Below are 19352 nucleotides of genomic sequence, written 5' to 3'. Positions count from 1 at the left end.
AGAAGCAGTACTTAGTGGTCAATGGGCCCCCAACCCATTCTTCTCTGTATAGCTTGCACCTACACCCTGAATTAAATCTGTAACTGTTACAATCTTGGGTCGGATCTACCGGTCACACTGCGGCCAAAAAGCAGCGCGCACGGCACAGCGCAACCAGTTGATGCCAGGAGATCCCACTTCCAGGATCTTCCTGGCCCTCCATGCTGCGCGAGATCTAACGCAATTTCTCGAGAATTCGCAATGTGATCCTGCCCATTGTGGGCGGCATCACTTTCTGGCAAATCTGCATATTAGAGTGAGACAGCTACTCTCACTCTAATATGCATACCCAAGGCATGGGATCTAACTCTCTTGCTTTGGGCGGCATGTAGTACAGTGGATAACACTGGGACTGCGGCGCTGAGGACCCGGGTTCGAATCCTGGCCCTGGGTCACTGTCCGTGTGGAGTTTGCACATTCTCCCCACGTCAGCAGGGGTTTCACCCCCACAACCCAAAGATGTGCAGGTTAGGTGGATTGGCCCTTAATTGGAAAAAAAATAATTGGATACTCTAAATTTATTTTTAAAAACTCTCTTGCCTTGGAGACCTCGGGTGAGTACAGTTCAGTGCTGGTCACCACAAACCGGGAGCAGACAGAATGGCACTCATGGGGGTCACTCAGGAGATTGAAAGCCCTAGTGCATGCCCTCTGGGCAGGTTGGTACCCTGACACTGCTGATTCCACTTAGGCACCTTGGTACTGCCAGCCTGGCACTTCCAATTGGCAGGGGCACTGCCAGGGTGCCAGATGGGCAATGCAAAGGTGCCAAGCTGGAATTGTTTGTGTGGTAGTGATCAGGCCGGTGGGGGGGAGAGGGGGGGGGGGGGGGGGGAGGGGGGGGGGGGGAGGGGGGGTGCCCTGTGCGGATGCCGGGGGCCTCCCTTATAGTGAGTTGGGACTTGGGGGGTGTTTGGGTGTCGCGTCAGGGGCTCAGGAGATTGGGACGACATTTAAAAATGGTAACCTGACCTCTTGCTGCACTGAGGAGTTCCGGCAGGCAAAGCTCCCCTACGCAGAAAACAGAGGTAAGTGTGACCTTGTATCCTTTAGTGAAGGATCTCTGCTGTCTTTACTCAGTCTGGTCTACGTATGATTCCACATGTGGTTGACTCTTTTTTTAAAATAAATTTATAGTACCCAATTATTTTTTTCCAATAAAAGGGCAATTTAGTGTGGCCAATCCTCCTACCCTGCACATCTTTAGGTTGTGGGGGTGAAACCCACACAGACACAGGGAGAACGTGCAAACTCCACACAGACAGCGACCCTGGGCCGGAATCGAACCCGGATCCTCAGCGCCCTAGGCAGCCGTGCAAGCCACTGCCCCACTGCGCCGCACTATATGGTTGACTCTTAACTGCTGTCTGAAATTGCCTAACAAGCCATTTCTTGCAAGTGCAATTGTCGGGTACTGCCCAGGCATGATGCCCCCCCCCCCCCCCCCCCCCCCCCCCCCCCCCCCGGACGGTATTCACCTTTGCACCTTCGCCATTTTCCGATCACCAGGTGCACATTGTGGGTGATCTGCCATGAGGTCTCAGTGATTGGCAGAATCTACACCAAGGCTGATGCATGGGAGACAATATCAGTGTGGAAGGGGAAGGCAGAGGTATGACTGGGAGTGAGCTAGTGGAACTTGGGAGAGAAGGGAATGGACAAAGGCATGATGGCGTGGGTAGGGGGGCTGGTAGCGAATGACTGTCCTCAGGCAAGACTATCCAAGGAGGAGTCACAGATTGTCCTGGGGCTGAGATCACACTCTCAGGGTCAGTTATAACAGATTGTCCTGAGATGGAGGCCACACTGCTGGGGATAGTTATAACTGATTTTCCAGGGTCTGTGCAGGTGATGTTAGAGAACTTTCGATGGCACGCATGTCTTGGTTTGGGGAAACACTCTCTGGGCAGTGATGGTTATGCGCTGAATGGTTTGTGGTGCTAAGACATTTGATCCTGGGGGATAGAGTCACAGTAATGGAAAACAGAGGGCACAGTGACATTGATGGGAGGCACCTGTATCCGATAGATTGGCAAATTCAGAATCATGGGGTTCCTTTTGTAGAGTCTCATAGGCGGGGTCACTGAAAGTGAGGGTGCAGGTAGCGTCAAGAAAGGGAGGGGTGAAATCAGCAATTAGCATTGACGAGAACGTGGGGAGAACAGAGATATCCACCAGCACATCAGGGTCAAGGGTAATGGGGTGGGGGGTGACGTATAGTTGCGGGAGGGGTAGAAATTAGAAGGTGATGATTATGAAGGAGGATGGGAGGATGTTTGTTGGTGATGGGAACAAAGAACAAAGAAAATTACAGCACAGGAACAGGCCCTTCGGCCCTCCCAGCCTGCGCCGATCCAGATCCTTTATCTAAACCTGTCTCCTATTTTCCAAGGTCTACTTCTCTCTGTTCCCCACCCGTTCATATACCTGTCCAGGTGCATCTTAAATGACGCTATCGTGCCCGCCTCTACCACCTCTGCTGGTAAAGCGTTCCAGGCACCCACCACCCTCTGCGTAAAAAGCTTTCCACGCACATCTCCCTTAAACTTTTCACCTCTCACCTTGAAATCGTGACCCCTTGTAATTGACACCCCCACTCTTGGGAAAAGCTTGTTGCTGTCCACCCTGTCCATACCTCTCATAATTTTGTAGACCTCAATCAGGTCCCCCCTCAACCTCCGTCTTTCCAACAAAAACAATCCTAATCTACTCAACCTTTCTTCATGGCTAGCACCCTCCATACCAGGCAACATCCTGGTGAACCTCCTCTGCACCTTCTCCAAAGCATCCACATCCTTCTGGTAATGTGGCGACCAGAACTTCACGCAGTATTCCAAATGTGGCCGAACCAAAGTCCTATACAACTGTAACATGACCTGCCTACTCTTGTACTCAATACCCCGTCCGATGAAGGCAAGCATGCTGTATGCCTTCTTGACCACTCTATCAACCTGCGTTGCCACCTTCAGGGTACAATGGACCTGAACTCCCAGATCTCTCTGCACATCAATTTTCCCCAAGACCCTTCCATTGACCATATAGTCCGCTCTTGAATTTGATCTTCCAAAATGCATCACCTCGCATTTGCCTGGATTGAACTCCATCTGCCATTTCTCTGCCCAACTCTCCAATCTATCTATATTTTGTTGTATTCTCTGACAGTCCTCCTCGCTATCTGCAACTCCACCAATCTTAGTATCATCTGCAAACTTGCTAATCAGACCACCTCTACCTTCCTCCAGGTCATTTATGTAGATCACAAACAACAGTGGTCCGAGCACGGATCCCTGTGGAACCCCACTAGTCACCCTTCTCCATTTTGACACACTCCCTTCCACCACTACTCTCTGTCTCCTGTTGCCCAGCCAGTTCTTTATCCATCTAGCTAGTACACCTTGAACTCCATACGACTTCACTTTTTCCATCAACCTGCCATGGGAAACCTTATCAAACGCCTTACTAAAGTCCATGTATACGACATCTACAGCCCTTCCCTCATCAATTAACTTTGTCACTTCCTCAAATAATTCTATTAGGTTTGTAAGACATGACCTTCCCCGCACAAAACCATGCTGCCTATCACTGATAAGTCAGGTGGAAAGGTATTGGTGGCAGTCACAATAGTTCGCAGCACCATCTTTGCCTCTGGACAGTAATGATGCGGTTGGAAAAAGAAGTGTGAAAAACATGATAGGGGATGGATCTCAATGCTTGTTCTCGACTACAATTTTGGGCTAATTGAAGGGGCATCCTAATAATTATCAGCTGAAGACATGGGGAACAAGGTTTAGCTGGGATTCTTTTTGACGGTCAAATGTCCATTGAAGGAGTATAATACATTCACTCTTGACACACATTCGTATGGCAACCCGCCAAGGTTTGGGGCTATATTTGAGCTGGCCTGATTTGGCACCCGTCCCTGACAGAGGTACGAATAAAGGGACGGAGGACCAAACAGTCAAAGACCATGGTTGATGGACAGAAACTACATTGCACTACAAGCTTCAATATTCTCAGGGGTGGCACAGTGGTGCAGTGGTTAGCACTGTTGCCACACGGCATCGAGGACCCGGATTTGATCCTGGCCCCGGGTCACTGTCTGTGTAGAGTTTGCACATTACTCCGTGTCTGTGTGGGCCTCACCCCCATAACCCAAAAGATGTGCAAGGCAGGTGGATTGGCCAGGCTAAACTGCCTCTTAATTGGAAAAAAATGAATTGTACTCTTAATTTTTAAAAAAGCTTCAATATTCTCAGTTTAATGATCAAGGCTTTCAGGGCATGATGCTTACACTCACGATATTAGTACAAGGCTAGACTACTGGTGCTAACGGAGGTAAAGTGACTGAGTGAGGGTAACAGCACATGGGTGCACACATCCTGATCAAAAGCCTCTTTACTTATGCCCAGTCATATCCAAGCAGGATGATCAGTCACCTAATGTGAGGGTGACCTGGGGATGGTATGACTTGGATGAGGGGGGGGCTTGTGGATTCACACTGGCTTCCTGGCTTGGGAATGGTGAGACAGAAATCAAGAGGAAGGTGCAGTGATGTCTTAAATCTATACTTCACAGATACCAGGAGGAGCGGAGAATGCAGGCTGAGGCAACGCTGCCTTCTTGGTAGTTTTGATCTGAATGAGGAGACAAATGGCCCATTCCCAAACGACAGAGCTCTGGGAAGTTTGGGGAAGACTGTCATCCTGAGAAACAAGGGCAAGTGGGGTCCCTGGACGACCCGGATACTGTTGAAGAGGGAGATATTTGGTACGACTAAGGATCTACAGAATGCATTGCTCATACATAGAGATGAGCAAAGGACAGTGCCACAGATGCCTTCACATGTCTAGGGATGTGGTAGCTCATATTTGTCACATTCTCCATGAGGAACTCACACCACCCAGACAGAAAGGCTTCCAATGCTGGTTGCACTTATAATTACTGCTGCACTCAACCTTTTTGCCAGTGGATCCTTGCAGGACTCCACTGAGGGCCTCTGTGGCATCTCACAATTGGCGACACATAACTACAAGCGAAGTGCCAGATGCCCTTTTCAATAAAGTTGACCATTACGTGCAGTTCTGCATGGAAGAAGCAAGCCATGATGCCAGAGTTGTGGGAGTTGCTGTGATATTAGATTTTCCAGAAGCGCAACACGCCATCAACTGCACACATGTGGCCTTGAGAGCTCCCTGGCCGCAGCCTCTAAGATTCATTATTAGCAACGGAATTCACTCTTTCAAGTTCAGCTTGGGCTAGATTGGGCTGGGTAGGGCGAGGTGACCAAGGAACTCTCATGACTCTTGCATCTTGAGTCACTCGTGCGTGCCACAAATTTCTTGCATTTAAAGGTTGGCTCCTCGGTGATAAGGGCTAAAGATGTGGCTAATTTCATCATTCATCACCCACAGAGTGCATTTGAGGAGCAATAAAATGCTGCACATTCAGCCACAGGGATCCTGATTGGAGCAGACCTTTGGCCTCTTCACAATACATTCAGATGTTTGGACCGATCAGCTAGGATTCTCCAACACTCACCACAGAAGACTTCCCGCGTCATTGTTGTTTTCTTTGACCTGCACAACCTAGCGCTGCAAAGAGGGGATGTTTTGCCACAAGGAGACATGAAGGAGCTATATGTCTCCTCAAATGATGAAGACATAGATAGGAACAAATTTTCAGAGAGTGAGGAACATAAGGATGCCATTGCAGATGAACAACACAGACCTCATAGCTACAAGATTCCAGGATGAATAAGGTGAAGACAAGTTGACAGGAGCACAGTCCCTATCCTTCCCTGCAGGGAAGATATAGCCTTCATAGTCATCTTCAACATCTGACGCAAGAGTATCAATCCGAAAATTATAACAGAGTGTGGTAGTATGACTAGGGAGATTACGGTACCTTAGAACAATGCTGCCATTGGTGCAGAAGACTCACTGCCCATTGGCTCAGGCAAGTCATGTGCCTCTCTGCCAATTGGCTGAGGCTAGTCATGTGACTACCCGCCGATTGGCTGACAGGTTGGTAGCTCCGCCTACGAGGCAGGGTATAAGAACCCGTACCGGCTGGCAGTTGGCCTTTCTCTGTAAGTCTACTGCCGGGCACACATCTAGTGTATTAAAGCCTGTTGTTTGGAACTACTTCACAACTCGAGTCCAATTGATGGTGCATCACACAGGAAGCATAAAGCATCTTGAACCCTAATGATAGGAGCATCCTTGAAAGGCCTGGGGTGCTTCGGGAGCATGTGGCCACTGTGTCATGGGATAAGCACTCCACTAGCACACAACCCTAAGCAACTACACATTGTGCAGTCCTTACAGCTATGGAGCACAAAAACCAGCGGCCATGGCAGAAATTCTATTGCATACATCGATGTACTTACGCATTCTAAATGGAAAACTATCCGCCATTGGTTATCGCTTAACCATCTGAAGGTAGTGCTACATTCAGTCAGCACTATCTCTCCAAATGCCTGTTCTCATTCATGATTAATGCAGAGGCCTAATGTTGTTATTGAGTCCCAAGATGCCGTTGGAGACCAGGACAGTGACCTGTAACATGACAGCATGGACACAAGCCTGCAAGTTATTGAGCATTGTACTCATACAGAGTGGCTCCGCAGGACCGTTGTGTGATTATTGTCAATCACGTGTGAGCCTGCATTTAACGGAAGCCTGTCACGTTTTGCATCCCGCATTGCCTTGGCATCCTGGGGAGATTTTGACACAGTCATCAATGGTAACGTCATAGATACTGATGAGCATAGGAGATGTACTAAGGGCAGTGACGGGCAATCTAGGGCAATGAATGGCCCTCCTTCATCTCAGTGGGCAGGAGATTGTTCACCAAACTGTGGGAACCAATGAATAGGATTAAATACAGTTAATACATACTGAATATTTCACAAGTTATGGAAAATGCTTAATCATTTATATATTAATAGAACCGTCAACAATTTCAAAACAAAAGAAATGTTTCCACTTTGGACTCAGAGGGACTGCACGGCTCTCACAGTCAGTGATGTGTGTAAGCAGCATTCACCTCACTTCATGTGCCTTTGCATTACGTGCATATCACTTCTGTCATACTGGTAAGAAAAAGTATGCGTGGATGGAAATCAGTTGAATGTGGCAACCCTGCGCTTGAGCAATAGTCAACAAAATATCTCATGGGCCACACTCAGAACCCAGATGGGCCGTATTACCGATCACTGTACCAGAGCATCACTTTCATTCCAGTACAGTGCTTGACATTGTCCATCTCTCAAAGGTCAATCCTTGCCATTAATCCTAAACCAATGCACAGTCATGTAATGAACCCCCATTTGGACTGGTGTTCTCTTATCTCAGGAGGGTTTCCTGAGCAAAGTAACATCCTCACATGTTATTGGACGGCTTCATCAGGTTAATCACACTTACCTGACATCACACCCTAGCAGACGTTTAAAATGTCACCGAGTGGAACTACCTTGCATTGCTGAACGTCAAGCATGGGGAGAATGGAACTAATAAAGGAGTAATATTCAGCCTTGAAAGTGGAGATAAAATAACATTGCATGAAAAGGTACAGTGCTGCATTGAACACCCGTGCCACCATTGTACATCCTCTTCATTATCCTAAATCTTGGCTATGTCTGGGAGAAACCCAACATCCACAGCAGAGTAGGGGGCAGACTGCTAATGATTATGCCCTGTTAATTTTTTTTTTACATAGAATTTACAGTGCAGAAGGAGGCCATTCAGCCCATCAAGTCTGCACCGGCTCCTGGAAAGAGCATCCTACCCAAGGTTAACACCTCCACCCTATCCCCATAACCCAGTAACCCCACCCAACACTAAGGGCAATTTTGGACACTAAGGGCAATTTATCATCTGAGATGATGGGCGGGATTCTCCATTGCCCAATGCCGATTTCATAATCGTCGATTAAACGGGGAATATATGTTTACGACCGAATCAGGGGCGGCGTCTGTTTTCGGACCTCCACCCTCTCCAAGTCGGCGTCATCAGGGAATACACCACACACCATTGAGATGGACTCAGGACGTTACCTGAAGGCCCTCCCCCGATGCTCTGCCCCTGATGGTCCGAGTTCATGATGGCGCTGTTCACTTGTACTCTCCATTTTCGTGAACCTCACGTGGCGGCTACGGACTTTGTCCAGCGCCGCCACAGTCGGGAGGGGAGCCGTGCCGTTGGCTGGGGGCTTCGGCGTGGGCTGGAGCGACTGGTGGGGGGGTGGTCCGGGGTGGCGAGGTGGGATCCAGGTTGTCACTATCTGGCCTGCGCCATGTTGTATTGTGCAACAGCTGCAGGTCGTCGGCGTGCGCATGCGGGGCCACTGACGCGGCCATTCTCCGGCTGTTTTCTGTGTGGGAGCCGGGTGTTCTACCTGGCACAGCTGCTAGCCCCTCACCAGTCCCGGAATCGGTGAGGGTTCAATGCTGATTTTGGGGTCATAGAACGCCACAGTTCCCACGCTGGCGTCGGCACTTAGCCACAGAATCGGAGAATCCAACCCGACTTTGGGGTGCGTCCAATGGTGGCACTTGCTGCAGGGCAGGTGCACCCTTCTCAGCCTGACCAGCTGGAGTCAATGGGGCACAAGCATGGGGGATTTGGAGTGGCAGGACACCTGCGAAGATTCCTGGGCGAATGTAGATTTGAAGTGGTGGTCAAAAATACTGCCGTTGAGTTTAAAATAAATCCTCTCCGATTATCCAAGGTAATCAGATGGAGTTCGCAAAGTGCTGAAATTCATGCAACCAGGTTCAGAGATTATTAAATATCATTCAGGTTTTCCAAAAGCAGGTTAGTGAGTTGCAGAGAGAGTTTTTGACTGGGTGGGTGGAATTATTTATTCGACATTCTGCAGAACTTTGGACTGGGAGGGGAGTTTGTTAAGTGGATACAAGAGCTTTATAACAACCCTCTGGTGGCAGTTCTTACCAATAGGTAGAGATATGATCATTTTAACCTTTAGCGAGGGACTAGGTAGGGTTTCCCGTTATCCAGTTATTGTTTGCATTAGCTATTGAACCCCGAGTGGAGATTATTAGACTGAAACCTTCGGTATTTGGATTGTCTCGTGGTGGGAAGCAATGTTAGATCACATTACATGTTGATGATGTGTTGCCATTCATGTCTATTTTGTTCCAGCTTTATTGATATTGTGGGTCGGCGGCTCCTTCTCGGGTTAAAGAATTAACTTTGCAAAATCCGAGTCTATCCCTCTGGGAAGGCTTAGGCAAGGCCTCCCTCCCACCCACTCCCTTGCTTCCTTTCCCTTTGATGGTCCCCCCTCGGGATTTACCTCTTTGGGTTTTTCTATTACCCCTTCATTTCGGCAGCCATAAAAGGCAAACTTTATGTCTCACTCGCTTCGATAAAGTGGCTCCTGCACCATTCGTCCTCCTTACTGATGCGGTCGTTGGATAGTATAGCACTGATTCAGATTAATGTGTTGCCTAGATTATTATATTATCATATTCTTTACACATGTTCCAATTTTGGTTTTTGCTAATATCTTAAATAAAATAAATATGGGAGATTTCATTTAACCAGAAAAAATTGGGCACATTTAAGATATTAGCAAAAACCTCAAGAGCCTCACCCTCAGCTTCGGCGGGCCCCTGCCCCCACTCACTATCTGCAGCCTAACCACGCTGCGCATCTCCCCCCTCCTCCTCTCTTCGCCAATCTCACTCGAGGGGCGAAATTCTCTGCAGACCGTCATAACGCCGATTTCCGGCGAGCAAAATTGGTGTAGATGACTCGTGGGGGCCTTCTTTTAGGCGGCTATTCTCCGTTCCCGGAGGGGCCAGCAGCGGACTGACGCGATACGCGTCAGTTTCACCCGCTGCGGAAGTGGTGAGACCCGCCGTTTTTGGGGGGGGGGGGGGGGAGGAGGAGGAGGAGAGAGACTGACCCGGCGTTTGGGGGGGGGGGGAGGGGAGGAGGAGAGAGACAGACCGGCATTTAGGGGGGGGGGAGGAGGAGAGAGACAGACCGGCATTTTGGGGGGGGAGGAGGAGGAGAGAGACAGACCCGGCATTTGGGGGGTTTGCGGCGTTGAGTTGAGAGGAGAGGGGGGGGGTTTGCGGCGTTGAGTTGAGGGGGGGGGGGTTGCGGTGTTGAGTTGAGAGAGGGGGGGCGGCGTTGGAGGGGGGGCGGCGTTGGAGGGGGGTAGGGGTGGTGAAAGGGGTAGGGGTGGTGAGGGGGGGTTGGGGTAGGGGCAGCGGCGTGCAGAGGAGGGGGGCGACGGATGCCCTGGGCCAACGCACCGTCGCCCCCCCTCTGCACGCAGCTGCCCCTACCCCAACCCCCTCCCCTCACCACCCCTACCCCCTTCACCACCCCTACCTCCCTCCAACGCCACACCCCCCCCCCCACTAACGCCGCACCCCCCCCCACTAACGGAGGAAGGAAGGGGGGGAGGAGGAAGGAAGGGGGGAGGAGGAAGGAAGGGGGGGAGAAGGAAGGAAGGGGGGAGGAGGAAGGAAGGGGGGAGGAGGAAGGAAGGGGGGGAGGAGGAAGGAAGGGGGGGAGGAGGAGAGAGGGGGGGGTGTGGGTACCGGCCTTCAGAGGGAGGGGGGTGTGGGTACCGGCCTTCAGAGGAAGGGGGACGGGGTGTGGGTACCGGCGATGAGGGGGGGTTTGCGGCGTTGAGGGTGGGGGGTTGCGGCGTTGCGAGAGATGGGGGGGCGGCATTGGAGGGGGTAGGGGTGGTGGGGAGGGGGGTAGGGGTGGTGGGGAGGGGGGTAGGGGTGGTGGGGAGGGGGGTAGGGGTGGTGAGGGGGGTAGGGGCGTTGGAGGGAGGTAGGGGTGGTGAGGGGGGGGTGGTTGGGGTAGGGGGCAGTGGCGTACAGAGGGGGGGCGATGGTGCGTTGGCCCCGGGCATCCGTCGCCCCCCCTCTCTGCACGCCGCTGCCCCCAAACCCCCCCCGATGCCGCAACCCCCCCCGATGCCGCAACCCCCCCCGATGCCGCAACCCCCCCCCGATGCCGCAACCCCCCCCCCCGATGCCGCAACCCCCCCCCCCGATGCCGCATCCCCCCCCCCCCCGATGCCGCAACCCCCCCCCCACCCCGATGCCGCAACCCCCCCCCCCCGACACTGACCGGCGTCAACCATCATCAATGGTTGACGCCGTTTTAAAGCTACTCTGTTTTTCGCCGACGTGACCCATGGCCACGTCGGCGGGACTTCTGCCCAACCGGGCCGGAGATTTGTGGAAACAAAAATATAATGAAATCCCGCCGGCGCCAGCTGTTTTCAGAGGCTGCCGGCGGGATTTGCACAGCGCCGGTTTTTGGTCGGTCAGAGAATTAAAAACCCTGCGGGAGCGGGATGAACGCCGCTGCCGGCCGATTCTCCGACCCTGCGTGGGGTCGGAGAATTTCGCCCCAGATTGCAAACTAGTAGCTACTCGCAGCAGGCGATGCAGCCTACAGGATAGGGTCTTTATCCGATCAGAGGTCCGACGCCTGCTCAGTGAGGGGATCATAGAGGCCAGTAATAGTCCCTGGAGAGCTCAGGTGGTGGTCGTCAAGACCGGGGAAAACTTTTGCATGGCCGTTGACTATAGCCAGACCATAAATCGCTTTACGCTCCTAGACACGTATCCCCTCCCCAGAATTGCAGACATGGTTAACCAGATCGCCCAATATCGACTATTTTCCACGGTGGATCCGAAGTCTGCATACCACCAGCTCCCAATCCGCCCAGAAGACCGCCACTACACGGCGTTCGAGGCCTATGGCCGCCTCTTCCATTTCCTCCGGGTTCCCTTCAGCGTCACTAACGGGGTTTCGGTGTTCCAACGAGCAATGGACCGAATGGTAGACCAGTACGGGCTGCGGGCCACGTTTCCGTATCTGGACAATGTTACCATCTGCGGCTATGACCAGCAGGACCACGACGCCAACCTCCACCGTTTTCTCCAAACGGCACAGAAATTAAACCTCACTTATAACAAGGAGAAATGCGTTTTCCGCACAAACAGACTGGCCATCCTCGGCTACGTCGTGGAGAACGGAGTCCTGGGCCCAGACCCGGACCGCATGTGCCCCCTCTTGGAACTCCTCCTCCCTCATTGCCCAAGGCCCTCAAATGGTGCTTGGGGTTCTTTTCATACTACGCCCTGTGGGTCCCTCAATATGCGGACAAAACCCGCCCACTCTTTAAGGCCACACGATTTCCCCTGTCAGCTGAGGCGCGCCAGGCCTTCAGCTGCATCAAGGAGGACATCGCCAAAGCAGCCATGCGGGCGGTGGATGAATCCACTCCCTTTCAGGTTGAGAGCGACGCCTCAGAGGTAGCTCTAGCAGTCACTTTAAATGAAGCAGGGAGGCCCGTTGCATTTTTCTCCTGTACCCTATCCGCTTCAGAACTCCGACACTCCTCAGTCGAGAAGGAAGCACAAACCATCGTGTAGGCTGTTCGTCACTGGAGGCACTACCTCGCAGGTAGGAGGCTCACCCTCATTAACGACCAACGATCGGTTGCCTTTATGTTTGACAACTCGCAAAGGGGCAAAATAAAAAATGATAAAATCCTTCGGTGGAGGATCGAACTCTCCACCTATAGTTACGATATTAAATATCGACTGGGGAAGCTTCACGAGCCCTCGGATGCCCTATCCCGCGGGACATGCGCCAGCACGCAGATCAGCCGTCTGAAAGCCATCCACGATGACCTCTGCCATCCAGGGGTCACCCGGCTCGCCCACTACATCAGAGCCCGAAACCTGCCTTTCTCCAATGAGGAGGTAAAAGCGGTCACCAGGGACTGCCCGATCTGTGCAGAGTGCAAACCGCACTTCTATAGACCAGACAGGGCCCACCTGATCAAGGCTTCTAGGCCCTTTGAACGCCTTGCGATCGATTTCAAAGGGCCACTCCCCTCCACTAACAAGAACATTTATTTCCTCAACATCATCGATGAGTTCTCCCGATTCCCTTTTGCCATTCCGTGCCCCGACATGACCTCCCACACAGTCATTAGGGCCCTGCATAGTGTCTTCACCCTGTTCGGGTTCCCCATTTCGGCACGGAGGCTCGGACAATCCCGGCCGTTGTGTCTGGTCCTGTGTCAAAATTAAATATTACTGGTTGGGCAAACTTAGAGAGCTTAAGAAGATATTTGACACGATCTTAGAGTTTGCTTCCTTGTTCTTGGTTCTGGCGCTTCCCAGATAAAAAGATAATTGGATCCAATGAGAAAAGGCCGTACAATAAGCTAACATTTGCAGCATGGAAGAATATCCTTTGTTCCAGGATAAGCGATAAACCTTCTTCTGTCCAGGATTGGCGTAAAATTATTATGGATTGCATTCCAACAGAATTTCTAACCTGTGGGCGGCACGGTGGCACAGTGGTTAGCACTGCTGCCTCACGGTGCTGAGGACCCAGGTTCGAATCCTGGCTAACGGAGAATCTCACCCTATATTTTTAGCCCTCTCTGATCAACAATCTGCTGAAAAATGAAAACATCTTGCTGATGGAATTGAAATGAGGCCGAAAGGAAATTTGACTGAGCCTCAGATTCATTTCATCGGGGTTCCAGGGACCTGCATCCTGCCAATGGGATCAGTCACTGTAAAGTCGCCCCTTTAACTTTTTTTTTTGTTTTAAATTTTAGAGTACCCAATTAATTTTTTCCAATTAAGGGATGATTTAGTGTGGCCAATCCACCTAGCCTGCACATCTTTGGGTTGTGGGGGCGAAACCCACGCAAACACGGGGAGAATGTGCAAACTCCACACGGACTGTGACCCAGAGCAGGGATCGAACCTGGGACCTCGGCGCCGTGAGGCAGCAGTGCTCAGCACTGTGCCACCGTGATTCCCTCCCTTTTAAGTTTTTTAATCCTCATGTGATGTCGAGACTAGAACTCTCTGTTGCCTGTTGTATAATGACTGCTTAATGTGCTTGCATGACATTTCTGTAGCTTTTTTTGAATCAATAAAATTAAACTTTTCATAACATGAACCACAAGCTACAATATGTCCAGCCAACATTGTAAAGATCAAAATTATAAAGCAAACTACAAATTCTGTGAGTATACCCCTAAATCCCACTGCTTTGGTATGGTTCCTTACATTCAGAGTATAATTAAAGCTTTTCATTTCGCCCCTCAGATTGACACTGAATTCTATCTGCCTCTTTTTAATCCATTTCCCCGTATGTATGTGCAGTTCCCTTTGATCTTCTAATTAACTACACCTCCTATTTTGATATAATCTGTGTTATAATCCGACCCAAAGGCCACGGGGTCTTTATCATTAGGTTCCCCGTGTGCTCACCTGAGAATGATATCCCCACGTTCAGGGGGTGGGGATTACACCCTTAACCAGGGGTACCCTGGGGCATAAAGTGTGGGCTGGAGTAGAGAATGTATTGAGCAAGCTATTAAATCCTATTATATAGTACGGTGGTGCAGTGGTTAGCACTGCTGCTTCACAGCGCCGAGGTCCCAGCTTCGATCCCGGCTCTGAGTCACTGTCCATGTGGAGTTTGCACATTCTCCCCGTGTTTACATGGGTTTCACCCCCACAACCCAAAGATGTGCAGGGTAGGTGGATTGGTCACACTAAATTGCCCCTTAATTGGAAAAAATGAATTGGGTACTCTAAATTTATTTAATTTTTTTAAAATTTCTAACCTGTATACTCCGATCCAAATCGGATGCATTCCAAAATGTATGGGGCCCTTACCTCAAATACTCAGTCTGACTTATTCATAGGTTCTGTAGTGTCAGCTCTAACATATTAGATGTGAGGGTGTTCACCACTGTCATGTTTTCATGGCTTTTTCCTTTTTTTCCCAACCCAATTAAGTTGTAAAAATGCGAAAAAATATATTTTTTAAAATAAAAAATTCAGTGCAGTATTGAGGTGCGGCATTATTATGAGTAGCTTGTGAGTTGTTTAATTTTGAATGTTGTGAATTACTTTAGAACGTTGTGGGTTTTCTCCGCTGCTGTGGTGGAAATTTTCACACCTGTCAAAATGTGAACAGTGTTTTCAGAGCAGGTTGTTGGATGTGGGTTGGCCTGAAGCCTACTTAGAGAGATGGAGGGCCTGAATGAAAAGACTTATTTTCTCAGCTTTGTAGTCCCTGAGTACCAGATAGGGAAAAGCCTCAAGGAGGAGTCCCGAAATTGTAACAATGTTGAGTTAACACAGTGTGGCGGAGGTATGTACATGTGCCCCACTGAGTACCGTCTTCACGTGTTGTGAAGTGCATTTAGACAGCAACAGTAACGAAACTTCAATATACTTTGTTATACGAAATGCTCTGGGATATTCTGAACGATGTAATAAGGTGCAGGTTTTTCGCTCTTCTAGCTGTGACTGTGGCCCGAGTGCAGGTTGGCAGGCTCACCGCGCTCCAGGCTCACTGCTGTTCGTTCACTTTCAGAGTCCCAAGCGAAGAAGTCGACGGATAAGTCGGTCAGGAAGTTACCATGGCATTTAAAGATCCTGGCAAAGCACTTGTCGAACAGGAGGTTGCAATTCACCGAATTAGAATTACCTTGACCAGCGGAATGTAAAATCACTTGAGAAGGTTTGTGCTGATCTAATTCGTGGTGCCAAAGAGAAGAATCTGAACTTCAATGTTCGCATGCCCACCAAGACTCTGCGTATCACAACAAGAAAGACTCCTTGTAGTGAAGATTCCAAAACCTGGGATCGCTTCCAAATGAGGATCCACAAGCGTCTGATTGATTTACACAGTCAATCTGAAATTGTGAAACAGATTACCTCCATTGTATAGCCTGGTGTAGAAGTGGAAGTTACAATTACCGATGCCTAAATGTCTATGGAAATAGTACTTATACTATAAGTATATATAGTACTATATATAGTACTATGGAAATAGTACAATAAAATAAATTTAAAATTCTAGAAAAAAAGGTGCAGGTTTTTCATTTTATTTCAAAATCGTTTTCATGATTACTACAATGTACAGAATTTGTAATGTCAGCTAAATAGCCTTATGACAAGACCTATCCTGCAGGTAATAGCCAGGCAATGATGTAAATTTGAAACAGGACTGGGCTGCCTTTGAGGAATAGCTAATTACCTCTTCTCCCATATCAGTATTTCACAAAACACTAAGGGCAAGAAGCGGAGCGCATTATAATTGCACTCTGTAAACAAAAAACAGTCAGCTGGAACACAGACTTCCGCATCAGAAAATTAATAACATGGCAGTGTTCAGGTCACCCCAGTCTCAGCAATCTGACATCATTACGCGAGGGAGACAAACCAGTTTGGGCACTCATGGTGCTCCAAGACAAACACTGGATTTATTATGGCAAGGGAGTATCACCCTTGAATCATCAGAAATCTTCAGGGGCCGAAAGCACCAAATGGTGCAGTGGACCCTTCTATGCGGATCCTGAATCCAAGTAGATAGAACCTGGAGTAGCAGATTACATGGGACAGTCTGAGTTTTTTAAAGTTTATTTACAGGATGGGGTCGTCGATGGTTCGGCCACCATTTATTGCACGTCCCTCATGTCCTTGAGAAGCAATTGGCGAGCTTCCTACTTAAACCGCTGCAGATTATGTGGGGTAGGTGCACCCAAAGTGCTGTTTGGAAGGACTCAGAGACACTGAAGGAACAGTGATATAGTATCACAGAATCATTGAATTTACAGTGCAGAAGGAGGCCATTCGGCCCATCGAGCCTGCATCAGCCCTTGGAAAGATCATGAAGCCCACACCGCCACCTTATCCCCGTAACCCCACTTAACCTTTTTTTGCACACTAAGGGCAATTTAGCATGGCCAATCCACCTAACCTGCACGTCTTTGAACTGTGGGAGGAAACCGGAGCACCCAGAGGAAATCCACGCAGACACGGGGAGAATGTGCAGACTCTGCGCAGACAGTGACCAAGCCCAGAATTGAACTTCGAACAACGATGCAGTGAAACAACAGTGCTAACCACTGTGCTACCATGCGCCTGTGGGGAATGTAATATATATATACATGATAATACGTACACAGCGACCGGGGTTCGTCCTTCGTGAGCAACGAGCTGCGTCAGTACCTGCTCGACAAGGGCATTGCCTCGAGCAGGATTACCAGCTACAACCCCAGGGGGAACGGGCAGGTGGAAAGGGAAAACGCGACGGTCTGTAAGACCGTCCTACTGACCCTCCGGTCTAGAAAGCTCCAAGTCTCCCAGTGGCAGGAAGTCCTCCCAGACGCGCTCCACGCTATTAGATCCCTTTGGTGCACGGCGACCAATCAGACCCTTCACGAGAGGCTCTTCATTTTTTCCAGGGGCACTACCACGGGGGTCTCACTTCCGGCATGGCTGAGGACGCCGGGCCCCATACTTCTGAGGAAACACGTCAGGGTGCACAAAACCGACCCCCTTGTTGAAAAGGTGCGCCTGCTCCACTCCAACCCCCAGTACGCATTCTTCGAGTTCCCTGACGGCCGTCAGGACACGGTATCCCTCCGGGATCTGGCATCCGCCGGATCCAGCGCCCCCTCTACCCCCACAGAAGGACCTCTCACCCTAGACCCCATGCTGCCGCCCCCTCGCGCTCCCGAGCCCTCGAGCTCATTCCACCAGTTCCGCGCACCCGTGCCGGCCAGCCCCCAGTGCCCCCAGTCCCCGGTCGAACCAGGGGAGTATGAAGCTCGGATACAACCCTCCCTGGAATCCGCCATCATACCCCAGCACACAACACCCATCCAGCCACCGCAAGAGGCTGCAACCCCGGTGCTCCGCAGATCACAGCGGACAATTCGACCACCGGACAGACTGACGTGTAGGCCACCACCCCCGCCGGACTTGATTTTTTTTGCAGGGGGTGAATGTGGTGAATGTAATATATATATATGATAATTCACACTGTCTTTGTAAGCGCAGTAGCGCTATCCTACCACTAGGGGGAGTAGCTCTGGGAGTACTCAGGAACTTGTACTGGGCTCCACCCTTGGCTCTGCCCATGACTTCTCCCCTAGTGCTGCTGTATAAATACCCTTGTCCAGAGTCAGCCTGAGTTCACTGAGTTCATCAACGGGTAACAGGCTGGCTCTGAAGTAAGTCGATTAAAGCCTAGATTCATATCAGAAACACGTGTCTGGTGAATTGATGGTTCCATCACCGCCCACATATATTTTCAAGTCAGGATGATGAGTGGGTTGATGACATAAGTTCTAACATTTCGTGACACACAATATTTTTTACCTATTGTATTTTGTGTTTATCAAGATGAATAATGTTTTAATTGCGATTTTTGTTTCAATATTGTAAGAGTCCCTCCTGTTATTTTTTTTGTTCCCATTTCTTTACTCTTATTATTTTTGACCCATGGACCCATAATCAGAATGTGCCTTTAAGCCATGGGCACAAGCTGAGGCAGCCTGCTTGTCAGGACAGTGTGTTCCGGGTTTTGTATTTTGGAGAGGAGAAAACAGACACATTGGTGCCGAGTGAATCTTAAGAATCAGCTTTGGAGGAAGTTGGTTCAATTGGTTGGCTGGTTGGCAGCCCGAGGGTTGGCTAGGGGTAGTGTTCTACTTGATAACAGTCAGTGATTGGTTCCTGCATGATGCTTCTGAGAGAGCTGGGTATAAGGGTTTAGACCTTGAAAGTGAAAGGGACAGTCTTTCTCTCTCTACCTCCCTGCTGAAGTAAAGAACTGCTTTATTGTTCTAAAACCAGAGTGCCTGGCACATCTTTACTATAAACTTGAAATGATCTTGAATCTACAGAGAAAGTCGAAAACCTTGCCAGAGAAAACCATCGCGAGTCCAGAATGAAGAAGTACTGAATCAAAAGCTTGAACTTCAGAAAGACATTAACTGAAAGCAATCCTAGTGCATCAAATATCCTTTATCCTTTTATTTTTATTGATGTCTTCTGTACCTCTCAACCACCCTTTTCACTCTGTATTGTTTTTCTGTGTGTGTGTGTGTGTGTGCGTTTAGAGAGTGGGGTGAATTAGAAAGGGGGGTGGGAAAGGGGTATTAGGTGGTTAGTTACATTGTTTTCAGTTTAGTTATATTGCTGTGAAATTATAAAAGGTCATTTGTGTTTACATTTTACAAACACGGTGACTGCAGTTTATTGGGCCCATCCGAGGTCCTCAGATATTTTAAAATAACATCTAATTTCACGTGTGTTGTGACTCCGGGACAGGTGGGGCTGGAATTGACTGCGTGCTAACCCAAGGTGCCATGACAATATCAGAATGAAGTACTCACGGGCACCGTACTGTATAAATCATTATGCAGAATAAAGCTCCAACTTTGCTGCTCTTCTCCGAATGTGATTT

The 19352-nt window shown here is 49.7% G+C and overlaps 1 pseudogene; it reads left to right on the top strand.

The window, feature by feature from the left end:
- The first annotated feature begins 15435 nt into the window (after window positions 1–15435).
- LOC119977604 lies at window positions 15436–15871 on the top strand (annotated as a pseudogene).
- The last annotated feature ends 3481 nt before the right edge of the window (window positions 15872–19352 follow it).

This window comes from Scyliorhinus canicula, chromosome 14 (genome assembly GCF_902713615.1).
Source record: "Scyliorhinus canicula chromosome 14, sScyCan1.1, whole genome shotgun sequence".
Lineage (NCBI taxonomy): Eukaryota > Metazoa > Chordata > Chondrichthyes > Carcharhiniformes > Scyliorhinidae > Scyliorhinus > Scyliorhinus canicula.
Note: the sequence above shows the minus strand (reverse complement) of the source record. Positions and strands in the feature narration are given on the sequence as shown.